Source organism: Phyllobates terribilis, unplaced genomic scaffold, assembly GCF_046119375.1.
Source record: "Phyllobates terribilis strain yellow unplaced genomic scaffold, ASM4611937v1 Scaffold_11__3_contigs__length_659146591, whole genome shotgun sequence".
NCBI classification, from domain to species: Eukaryota; Metazoa; Chordata; class Amphibia; order Anura; family Dendrobatidae; genus Phyllobates; species Phyllobates terribilis.
In genome coordinates, this window is record NW_027362771.1 from 22,547,811 (window position 1) to 22,558,229 (window position 10,419).

At 49.2% G+C, this 10,419-nt stretch overlaps 1 long non-coding RNA gene across 1 annotated transcript; it reads right to left on the bottom strand.

The window, feature by feature from the left end:
• Positions 1-2,564: 2,564 nt before the first annotated feature.
• On the bottom strand, positions 2,565-8,309 carry LOC141164966 (uncharacterized). Its single transcript, XR_012251004.1, has 3 exons — positions 8,024-8,309; positions 7,106-7,243; positions 2,565-3,202 (listed from the first exon to the last, which is right to left on the bottom strand). It is a non-coding gene; the product is annotated as an uncharacterized lncRNA (long non-coding RNA).
• Between the last annotated feature and the right edge of the window lie 2,110 nt (positions 8,310-10,419).

A 10,419-nucleotide genomic window follows, 5' to 3' on the forward strand; every position in this document is an offset into this window, starting at 1 on the left:
TTGTTGCCGTCTGGGCGATGCAGCACCGGGGCGGAAGAGAAGGCCTGTTTTAAGGAAAGAAAGGCCTCCTCTGCTTCGGGCGGCCACTCTTTGGGATTAGTACCCTTACGGGTGAGCGCGGAAATTGGGGCAGTCCGGGAAGAGAAGTGCGGTATGAAGAGACGGTAGTAGTTGGCGAAGCCCAGGAACCACTGAATGGCCTTCAACCCCTCCGGTCGGGGCCATTTCTCGATGGCAGACAGTTTCTCTGGATCCATTCGTAGGCCGGTCTGAGAAATAATGTAGCCCAAAAACGGAAGCGAGGTCTGCTCAAAGAGGCACTTCTCATATTTAGCGAAGAGGTGATTCTGCCTGAGCCTAAGCAGGACCTGACGAACGTCCCTCCGGTGAGTCTGGAGATCCGGAGAGAAGACCAAGATGTCGTCCAGGTACACCACTACGCAGGAGTAGAGAAGGTCCCGGAAGATGTCATTGACCAACTCTTGAAAGACGGCAGGAGCGTTACAGAGACCAAAGGGCATTACCAGATATTCATAGTGGCCGTCCCGGGTGTTGAATGCAGTCTTCCATTCATCCCCTTGACGGATACGGACCAGGTTGTACGCCCCACGGAGGTCCAGTTTGGTGAAGATTCTAGCCCCCCTCAGACGATCAAATAATTCTGGAATGAGCGGAAGGGGGTACTTATTCTTCACCGTGATCTGGTTAAGGCCTCTATAGTCTATACAGGGACGGAGAGAGCCGTCCTTCTTTTTTACGAAAAAGAAGCCTGCTCCCGCCGGGGAGGTAGATTTCCGGATGAATCCCCTGGCCAAATTCTCCTCAATATATTCGGACATCGACCGGGTCTCAGCAGCGGACAATGGGTAAATACGCCCATGGGGAGGCGTAGTACCGGGTGACAGGTCGATAGGACAGTCGTATGGTCTATGAGGGGGTAATGTCTCTGCCTCCTTTTTATTAAAGACATCAGCAAATGACCAATAGGGAATCGGAAGTCCAGGTAGATTAGTTGGGGTAGGAGAAGGACGGACGGGATGAACAGGAACCAAACAAGTCTTATGACAGTCCTGTCCCCAGCGAAGGACCTCTCCGGTCTGCCAGTCAAGCACGGGTGCATGTCTCTGGAGCCAAGGTAGACCTAGTAAGAGGGCGTGAGAGAGTCCAGGCAGAACATGAAAAGAGATGCTCTCAGAATGCAGCATTCCCACCTGCAGAGTTATGGATTCGGTGATGAGTTGGAAGGGACGTGGTAAGAGGCCCCCATCCACAGCAGCGACAGATAATGGTACAGCCAGAGGTTTGGTGGGAATGCGGTATTTTTCTACCAGGGACTGTGAAATAAGATTCCCGGCCGCTCCAGAGTCAAGTTGGGCTAGTTCGAAATAACGATTCTCCCCGCAGATAATTGAGACTGACAGCAGCAGAGATGGAGAGGATTTATTCTTGTCTAGGTCGACCTCTCTGAGCGAACCTAGACACAGGCGTTTCCCGACCTCTCCGGGCAGGTACGGATCCGGTGCGCCTTACTGCCACAGTAGAAGCAGCTCCCCTCGGCACGGCGTAAGTCCTGACGGGTTTTGACCATCTTGGTCTGGTCGACCTGCATAGGCTCAGGAGAGTGTACCTGGGGAGAAACGGAGGGAGTGACGGGTTTCTGAAAAGTAGGAGCTAGACGTGGAAACCTCCTCTCACGGGTGACCTCTTTGGCACGCTCCTGGAACCGTAGGTCAATCCGGGTGGCAAGAGTTATTAGGTCATCGAGAGTGGTAGGAATGTCCCGACCGGCGAGTTCATCTTTAATACGGCCGGACAGAAACTCCCAGAAGACAGATACCAGAGCGTCGTTATCCCAGGCCAGCTCCGAGGCAAGGGTACGGAACCGTATGGCATATTGGCCCACGGTGAGACTTCCCTGACGGAGGCGTAGCAGAGATGATGCGGATGAGGTCTTCCGTCCGGGTTCGTCGAAGACTTTCCGGAAAGCCGTGAGAAAGGCAGGCAAGTCGAACACCAGGGGGTCTCCTCTCTCCTATAGAGGATTTAGCCAGGCCAGGGCCTCCCCGGTGAGATGGGACATGATGAAGGCAATTTTGGCCCGGTCGGAGTTAAACTGGTGGGACAGGAGTTCAAAGTGCAGGGTGCACTGATTTATGAAGCCCCGAGCCTGAGCAGAGTCGCCTCCGAAGCGAGGAGGTGCAGAAAGCCGGGGTCCGGGGTAGGATACGATGGTATTGGTGAGCAGCGGAGCTGCCGGATTGCGAGTCATGGCACTGGCGGTGGTTGCTGGTGGAGCAGTCAGAGTGTCCAGGCGAGAATTCACATTCCGCAGGTGACCCAGGATGGACTCCTGTTGGGACCTCTGACGGGACAGTTCATGACACAGGTCCGAGAGCGAGGGAGCTTGGGTGCCACCGGGTTCCATGGCCCGAGCAAACTGTAACGGGTCTGGGAGGCGGAACCTCTGAGCTACTATACAAGGGGGCGGTCCTTGTAAGGGAGCGGGTGGCGACCAGGGTAGACGGGCAGGCAGTCACAGCAGGTGACCGGGACAGTCTCTGGGTGAACGGGCAGGAGGTCACGGCAAGTGACCGGGGCAGTCTCTGGATGAACGGGCAGGAGGTCACGGCAAGTGACCGGGGCAGTCTCTGGGTAAAGGGTAGGTGCGACCTGTGATGGCTGAGCCTCCGGGTAGGCTAGCAGGCAGATGGTAGGTGTGTGCTCCCAGGTGAGCAAGCGAGAGTCTCTGGATAAACGGGTGGTCACAGCATGTGACGGCGGATCCTCCAGGTAGGCAAACAGGCAGGTAGCAGATGAGCGCTCCCAGGTGAGCGGACAGGAGTCTCTGGAATGGCAGGTGGTCACAGCACGGGACGGCGGAGCCTCCAGGTAGGCCAACAGACAGGCAGAAGATGAGCGCTCCCAGGTGAGCGGGCAGGAGTTTCTGGAATGGCGGGTGGTCACAGCACGTGACGGCGGAGCCTCCAGGTAGGCTAGCAGGCAGGTAGCAGATGTGCGCTCCCAGGTGAGCGGGCAGGAGTCTCTGGAATGGCGGGTGGTCACAGCACGTGACGGCGGAGCCTCCAGGTAGGCTAGCAGGCAGGTAGCAGATGTGCGCTCCCAGGTGAGCGGGCAAGCTGGTCCATAGACAGACAGCAAACTGGCAGGATTCTGGCAGGTAATAGGCAACGGGACCTGAGGGCTGAAGCAGAGTAGTGAACAGTGCAACAACATTGCTCGGGCACCTCCATTTTGGAGGAGGTGCCTTATATATGGTGAAGTCCTCCGGCCATTGGCCGGGGGACTCCTTAGGACGGCGCGCGCGGCCCCTTTAAGAGGTAGGGAGCTGCCAGCAGAGCGGGAGGAGGACGCCGGGCTCGGAGCAGAGGAGTGAGGGGAACAGCGTCCCTGCCTAGCAGAGGGCAGGGACGCCGGCGCAACAGCTAGGTGCTGAAAAAGGAAGCTAAATGAGGGGAAGAGCAAGACAAGTGCCCTACAAACAAATTTTGATAGGTAAATAACTTAAAATAACATGGAATAAAAAAATAATTTTGAACAAGGAGGTGGGGGTGGACGTGGTGGTTTAGGTGGAAGAGGGAAGGAAGGAGTAATCCAGCACAGTTTTTTTGTATTGTTTTTTTCAATTTTATTTATTTATTTTTTAAAATATTTATGGAACTGACCTAAAACAACCTAGAATTAATAAAAATAAAACAAGCAATCTAGAACCAGGAGGTGTAGGTCCAAGTGGAAGAAGAGGTGGATATGACGGTGTGAGTGGAAGAGGCAAGAGAGGAGTAATTCAACACTGTTTTTTGCACTTTTGTATTTTTTTTTTCAGTGTTTTTTTTTTTCTTTTTTTTATGGAACTGACTTAAAACAACATAAAATGAACCCAAAATAGACAAGCTACAACCAGGGGGTGGAGGTCCAACTGGAGGAGGAGTTGGAGGGGGCAGTGTAGGTGGAAGAGGTGGAGTAGGAGGTAGACAACACAGTTATTTGGGTTTTTTATTTGGGGAGGCGGCACCCAAAATAAACTAAATGGAAAATATAGCTGAATACTGGCTGGGTGCCTAGTCATCCAAAGGTATGGACAAGTCCTTTAGGATCCAAGTCTGGTTCATTTTAAGGAATGTTAGCGTCCCCATGTTGGATGTGGAAAGGCGGATGCTCCTGTCTGTGATCACATTCCCTGCCGTTCTAAAAGCACACCTTCTGACAGTATACTTGCCTCAGGGCAGGCCAGCATCTCCAAATCATAAAGGGCAAGCTCAGGCCATGTGTCCAATATGGAGACCCAGAAATTAAATGAGGCAGACAAATCACTTAGTAAGTGGGGATGAGTGGATATTTACTCTTCCACCATATTGTTGTAACTCTGCCTCTTGCCAATATGGACTGTATTAGATGCTGGTGCTGAATGTTGTGGCATGATCATAAAGTTTTGCCACATTTTGGACATGCTAACCCTGCCTTCCGAGGTGGTGGCTGTGCTCCAGCTGCGTTTGCAACTTCCTCTTCCACCTCTGCCTTGTTCTTCCACTGAGCCAATGCTGTCAGGTGAGAAAGCCGTCAGTAGTTTCTCTACCGGTGTGTACTCTACCTCATGTACAACACCTTGGAATCAATGGTGCGCTAAAAAAATTAATAATAATAATCATCCTCCACATGATATGCCACCTCGTCCTCGCCCATGCCCTCCTTGCCAGACTACAAACTGCTTAAAGCTGCAGCAGTTGACACCTGAGTTTCATCATCAGAGATGTGCTGTGGTGGTCAACTGACCGTTTGCGTTACCCCTCCCATGCATTCATACTCCAGTAGAACAAGTGGTTGGACATCAGTGCACTCAATTTCTTCCAATTGTTGGCCAGGTTCAGGTGGATGGCCTGCAGAACCACGGCCAGCAGAATCATCAAAAAGCAGAAGTCACTACTGACTTGGGGCTCAGGCTGCTTGCCTAATTTGCAAGGGAGTGAGGTGGAAGACAGGTGCCCATGGGCCGCAGGTGCAAAATCTGCATTTTAACCCCTTTAAAGCCCATGATGTACTAATATGCGTCAGTGCCCTGGGCTTTAAGAGCCTGACCCGTATTAGTACGTCATCGCGATCGCGTGCGCACACAGGCTGTGCGGGCGCGATCACCGCCGGGTGTCAGCTGATTGTCACAGCTGACACCCGGTACTATGTGCAGGGAGCGGTCCCGCACCGCTCCCAGCACATTAACCCCCTCAATGCTGCGATCGGAGTCGATCGCAGCATTGTGGGGGCAAGGGGAGGTGATCGGTATACTCCTCCTCTTCCAGCCTCCAGCGCTGTCTGCCGCGGCTTCCCGGGTGTTGCCATGATGACCCGATGTCGTCATGACAACATCCGGGTCACCAGACAGCAGGAAGATTGTTTGGACATGCGCAGTGCATCTCCAAACTATCTTCTCCCTGTCCAGCGCTGACTGCCTGCATGGCACAGGGATGGTGCTCCATACCTATGCTGTGCAGGCGATCAGAATAAAAAAGGTGAAAGTCCCATAGTGGGACAAAGTAAAAAAGTAAAAAAACTCCCAAAAAGTGAAAAAAAAAAAAAATTGTAAAAATATAAAAAAAAAATAAAAAAATAATCCACTAAAAATAAAAATATAATGTACCCATCAAAAAAATATTATTATGAAAAAAAAATTACAATAAAAGTACATATATTTAGTATCGCCGCGTCCGTAGCGACCTGGCCTATAAAACTATTCCACTAGTTAACCCCTTCAGTGAACACGTTAAAAAAAAAAAAAAAAAAGCAAAAAACAATGCTTTATCATCATACCGCCAAACAAAAAATTGAATAACACGCGATCAAAAAGACGAATATAAATAAAAATGGTACCACTGAAAACGTCATCTAGTCCCGCAAAAAAAAAGCTGCCATACAGCTCCATCAGCCGAAAAATAAAAAGTTACAGCTCTCAGAATAAAGTGATGCAAAAGAATATTTTTTTCTATAAAATAGCTTTTACTGTGTAAAAGCGCCAAAACATAAAAAACGATATAAATGTGGTACCGCTGTAAACGTACTGACCCGAAGAATAAAGCTACCTTATCAATTTTACCAGACCCGGAGCAGAATAAAAAAAATGTAAAAAAACACAATTCCTGAATTGTTGATTTTTGTTTATTCTGCCTCCCAAGAATAGGAATAGAAACCGATCAAAAAATGTCATGTGCCTGAAAATGGCACCAATAAAAACGTCAACTCATCCCGCTAAAAACAAGCCGTCACATGACTCTGTCGGCCAAAATATGGCGACGCAAAAACTAGATTTTACAAAATATGTGTCTTTTAGTGTGTGACAGCTATCAATCATAAAAACCCGATATGATTCTGGTATCGCTGTAATCGCACCGACCCGAAGAATAAAGTAATCTCATCACTTATACCGCACGAGGAACGGCGTACAAAATAAACGCTAGGGCTGGGGTTGGGGTTATGCTAATGTTAGGGTTGGGGTTGTTTTTTTTTTCAAAAGTAAAAAAAAAAAAAAAAAAAGATGACGATATGGCGACTAGTGTTGAGCGCAAGTGCTCGCTACTTGAGTTTGCATCGGGTGTACCCAATTTATCATATATTTTAGGAGTCGGAGTTGGTCTATTTTATACTGTCTCCACCAAAATGAACACCGACTCCAACTCCATGACTCAGGTAGCAGGCACAGATCGACCACATCCTCTCTCTCCGTGCAGCATCTACACACCAAGCAGCAACATGGCCACGTCCCCTAGTTTATACTCTCCTCATTGTTTTCAACCCAAATGAAGTGCATATTATTACACGGCATGTATACAGAAGATAGGAGGAATGGGTGGCTGAGATTAGCACTGTCAAGGATGTGTAAATTACAATACCACTCCATACAAATCTCAGCCACCCATTCCTACTATCTTCTGATCACATTTCTGGATATCCGGACGGGATCCAGCGGGTGGAGCAGCAGCCATTAGATAATACATCAACATTTTTCTGAGCGTTGTGCCTGGATAATCACAACGCACCCAGGTGAGCAAATTTACCACTGAGATTTTTATTGACGTTGTCAACATTATATCATACAACTTACCTAGAAAATTTTTGATGATGATTTCTGGAAATATTTTGCTTCCAGGATATTTCTTCATGGTTCAGCAATAGTCAGTCAGCATACTGGGGCTCTACTTGCCTCGTGACCTCCGTACCTCCGTTACTTTGTAGCAATCTGCTGCTGAAAACACTCCCCATGCTGGTTACTGACAGCTTGGTATGATTCCACAAGATCATTCACTATATCACCATAACTTTCTGCTTTATGATTTCAGAGAAAAGGAGACATTTTTGAAGGACAGCCAGGCTGCTTTTTGCAATGGATTTAACAGTTCCTGCAATTGTTCACCCTCCATTACAGATATTATTTGTAGTCCTATAAAAATGCCTTCTTTCAGTTTCACATCACTAACTTTAGAAAATTTAGATTTCAATTTTATAAATGCAGCCGAATTGTTATCAATTGCTTTTACCAATTGTTTCTTCCATCCTAGTTGAATATTCTGTGGAGGTAAATATACTTTTTCAGGATTCATTAGAGGTACATTTTTCACATTTCTTTGTCCAGGAACAAGAAATTCACATTTAGGCCATAACTTTAGAATATAGTGAGGCTTCCTATACCAGCTATCCCATTCACATAAGAAACAGCAGAATTTAGTGTTACCCAAGTTACAATCCAAGCAATAAAGCAATCACCTCCAAATCACCACAGATATTCCAATTATAGTTTTCATACTGGACTTTTTCTAACAGCAGTTTCATATTTTCGCGTGTCTCTTTCATTTCAGCAGCATGTGCAAGAAATATTGATGGAAAACACAACATTTCCTGAGCATGAAAGAGTTATATTAATATCTGGCAGCTGCTTTTCAAGATGAAACATACCAACAAGATGGCAACAAAAATACTTTAAAATGCCGAATAAAACTAACTTTGGAGGTGTATGCTTACTTACCTTTTCTCTTTGCAGTCTAATGTTTCACACACACACCCATAGACTTGTATAGGTGAGTGTGTTTTGATTATCGGAGCCACTCGCATCATGCTGCCATTGTTTTCTCATGCCCAATCAGCATGACAACATAATCGCAGATCTGCACTGCCCTATAGTATAACATGGGCTGAGTGCGATCCGATAAAGCATCAGATAGCACTCGGCTGTGTTATACACCTGTGTGAGCCTAGCCGTATAATGAGAATTCATAGTCCTTACCAAAATTTACTGTAATAATGTTGGACACATCTGTGATTTGAGACATTGTCACTTTTCTTATATAATATGATTTTTTTCAAGGTTCCTATGCAGTAAATAGAGTGAGCAGTCTAACATGTCTTTGGCTGAAGAGACAATATATTTAATTTGGCTGTGATACTTTACAATATTCCACATGGGAGGAAGGAAAATTATTCATTTCTCAGAAGCAGTTCGGCTAACCTTTGAGCATAAGCCAGAAGGTACACAAGCCAGAAGCTACAGCCCAAGAAGGAGATACAGAAAACCGGATGAAGATGGAATGGAGAAAACAGTTTAGAAATATTATTCCAAGATCTTTAATCCACTAGAATCAGGGGCGTACATAGAAATCATTGGGCCCCATAGAAAAAGTGTGAATGGGGTCCCCCCACACCCTAAACTGTGCAGCCAGAATATTTACCCCCCTCCTTCCTGTAACGTGCAAACTGTGCAGCCAGAAATAATATTTAGCATCCTCTCCCTGTAAAGGGGAGGCTGGAGCCCCAGGCCAGGACAGTGGGCGGAAGCCCACATGACGTGGGTTTGGAGGAGGTGGGGGGCATAGGTGAGGGGTTTTATAAGGTGAGAGGGAGGCGGGGTCAGGTCTTTTTCCCCACTGCCAGGACAAGAGAAGACACTGACCTGACCCCTATGACCTCCATGGCATCGGCTGAAGATCTTCTGGAGGCCCTCCGGATGGCGGCCAGGGGACAGCCCCCGGGCTGGATTGAAGCACAAGTGGCCGGCATTGTGGGACGGGGAGGAGCGGGAGCCGCTTCTAAAAACGCTGACACTGCAGGGCTGCTGGAGCGCCCAGCAAGAAGATCTGTACCCCAGGTGCCATTCTCCCCGGACGGACCACTGGCTCCGCCCCAGCGAAGGAGCTCCACTTGGGACTCTACAGCCCGGGCCGCATCATCAAGGTACTCACGCCGGGCCAGGAGGAATCCACGAGCGCGACCTAGCCCGGCGGCGGTGGGCAGACCAGCAGCAGCGGTCGTTGCCGGCCCGCTTACCACTGACATCAGCGGAAGCTCATCAGCCGCACCCCGGCGCGGCAATGGCGACACTGGAAGTGCTCTGGCGGGCCGTTGCCACGATGTACCTGTGGGGCGGCCCACCTCCTCTGCAAGACGGCGTGACCAGGCGGCAGCAGTGAGAAGAGATCAACAAGGGCAGTATGCGGCTGCGGGCCTGTGACACTCACGAAGCCCCCTAGAGAGGGTTCTAGAAACACACTCTGGGAATCTTGCAAGACAGTGGTGAGAAGTGAACAACAGGGGAAGGATGCAGCTGCGAAAGGGTGCCTGGGACACTCACGGACCCCCCTAGTGGGTGTTCTAGAAACACACTCTGGGAATCTTAGTTTTACCTGGGAGGACCTGCGGCGCGGCGAGAGGATGGGAATCCACCTTATCCTTTAAGGCCAACATTATCAGCATCTAAGGAATGAGGCAGATCCAGCGGTGAAAGGCCATGGGGCGGCCCACAACTCCTCTTATCTTCTTCTACAAGATGCTATCCACCAAAACCGTCAACTCAGGAAGATCTTCCGGATACAAGATTTCCGGCTGGTGGGGTGGGACCCCCATGCGGTCTGGTGAGCATGTTTCTTTGTCACGTCTGTTTAGGTCTCTTTTAATGTCACAGGGTAATGTGGGCAGTCAAGAAATATAAGTGTAGGGACGGGTAATGTAAGAGGGTCATCGGCGAGTTTGGTTTATTCTCACGGGGGCACGGTGGTTCAAGGTTTGCTAGCCACATTGAAGGAGGCAAGGAGGAGAGGAGAGAGGAGCTGAGGGGGCAGAGGAGCATCATAGACTCACCCCGAGATACACACCGGACACCAGGTCCGTGCCTACAGGGTCCTTTATACCCAGTAGGGATCACCGGCATTCCAGGAGGACTACAAGTCCCTGGCTGACCTGAAGCTAAACCCATTACAGGACAAGAAACCACGAAGGCCCCGGCGCCCAGGGATAGTGGTTGCCAGCGGAAGGTCCTACTACCAAGCGACAGGTGAAGGAACAGCACGACACATAAGCTAGGCCCAGTTGCAGGCTGGCCAGGAGATTAGAGAGAGGGAGACACGGACCAGGAGGCCCTAAACCCGCTCA